The 2,163-nt window shown below is 40.8% G+C and overlaps 1 pseudogene; it reads right to left on the bottom strand.

The window, feature by feature from the left end:
• Positions 1 to 371: 371 nt before the first annotated feature.
• Positions 372 to 488, bottom strand: LOC145243140 (5S ribosomal RNA; annotated as a pseudogene).
• Positions 489 to 2,163: the final 1,675 nt, after the last annotated feature.

Below are 2,163 nucleotides of genomic sequence, written 5' to 3' on the forward strand. Positions count from 1 at the left end.
TGATTTTCGAAAATATCGGCAAAAAAGTGACTCCTCAATGTAGAAAATAGTCCAGTTAATGGTGAAGGAAGTAATGTCTTTAGCCAATTTTTCGATATTTGTTGTCCGAAGGATCGATCTTAAAAAGATATCACCCTCGTAAAAATCTGTGACCTCTGCCGAAAGTTTTAGGTATACATATATACACATAAAAAGGATTTCTTCAGTTTTGACAGACTATGAATACCCACTGTAAGGGTGCCTGCGCCTGAATTTTTTGAGGCAAGAGTTGCACAATATCCAACCACACCTCTCTTGAGTCGACATTGTTGAATACCAGTGGCAAGTGGAGGTCCAGGACGACTAGAAACAATGCCGAGATTAGCGGAAAGCACATACAGCGCCTAGAATTCCTAAATGGTCACCCATCTGGTACTAGCTAGGCTCGACGTTGCTTAACTTCTGTGATCTGCCGAGAACCGGTGTGTCAACGTGATTATGCCGTACATAAATGCAAACATACATACATGCATACATGCATACATTTAAACTACTGCGTTTATATTTGTTCTGTATCACCCCACAACATTAAAAGCATATATGAGAAAATTGACTACGCCCTATCAACTTATCCTTCAGCTAATATTCATGTCTGTGGAGACTTCAATGTTCACAACGTCGAATGGTTGACCCACTCAAATAAGACCGATGATGAGGGGAGGTTCTGTCATGATTTCTCCATTGCTTATGACCTCACTCAGATTGTTCATGAACCCACCCGTGTGCTCGATACTGTCGGCCAGTATGCAAGTGTCCTAGACCCTTTTCTCACAACTTGCCCTGAACTGTGTTCAGCTTCCGTCTGTCTCCACTTTGATCTTCTGATCACTCTGTTGTATCAGTTAAGATAAAACTGAAATGCAATAAGTTCTCAGATGTACCTCTCCATCGTGCAGTATATCGATACTCTATGGCTGATTGGGATATCTTCCGTACATTTATATCAGATCCACCTCTGCGTTCCATGTTTAAAAAGGATGTGTCCTCTATAGTAATAGACCTGACGGAATGGTTAATTGTAGGTATAGACCGTTTCATAGCCTCGAAAAAATTCCAGCAAAATCCTAACATTGAGCACAGAAATCACGTTTTTCATTGCTTCCAACATAATAGATGTACTGAGACTAAAGCCGCTATCAGGACTGCTAGCAACCACTGTAAAAAAGTAATAAAGAACGCAAGAGAGTTGTATGCTCAATCCATCAAGTCCAAAATTACTGAGCAGCGGCTTGGTCCCCACCAGTTTGGCATATAGCAAACAGAATCCTGAACAGAAACGTGTGTTGTATCCCAACGATCAGAAATGGACCTTAGGTAATCTCGTCATCATCAGACAAAGCCAAACTCTTTGCCAAAAACTTTGCAGCTAATTCTACCCTTTGCGACTAATACGTGATGTTGCCAAGCTAATCAAAAACCTTGATTCCAGTAATGCAACCGGCCCTGACGGTATTCCAATTATAGTAGTCAAAAGACTTCAACCAGAACTAGCGCCCATACTTACAAAACTGTTTAAACGTTGTCTTAAGGAGAATTGCTTCCCATCACCCTGGAAAATCTCATAAGCATGCCCTGTATTTAAAAATTCAGGTGATCGCTCATCTCCCCACTCAGTACATACCAATAAGTCTCCTGTGCGTCATGAGTAAGTTGCTGGAATCTGTGTTAAATAGAGAAGTAATCAACCATCTCAGCAAAATAGCATTCTTAGTGACACGCAATATGGTTTCCGTTTTGCTAGATCTACAGCAAATGTGTTTACAGTTATATCTCATAGGATGAGCGAATATCTCGACGTAGGCTACCTTTCTAGGGCAATTGCTCTGGACATATCAGGCCTTTGGTAGAATATGGCATAAAGGTTTACTTCACAAGATCTCCAGCTACGGTATAGCTGGAAATGTCTTCTCGATTATTAAATCATTTCTCTTTGAGATTCATAAGAGTAGTGGTTGATGGGTAGAAATCAGAAGCTCACAGTATTAATGCTGGAGCCCCTCAGGGGTTTATCCTGGACCGAACTCTCTTCCTAATCTACATTAATGATCTTCCAAATCACATCCTTACATCATTCGTAGGCATTTATGCTGATGACACTACTATCTATGGTAGCACATCTAAGAC

The sequence above is a fragment of the Euprymna scolopes genome, chromosome 21, assembly GCF_053919585.1.
Source record: "Euprymna scolopes isolate OS-2025 chromosome 21, ASM5391958v1, whole genome shotgun sequence".
In the NCBI taxonomy this organism is placed as follows: Eukaryota; Metazoa; Mollusca; class Cephalopoda; order Sepiida; family Sepiolidae; genus Euprymna; species Euprymna scolopes.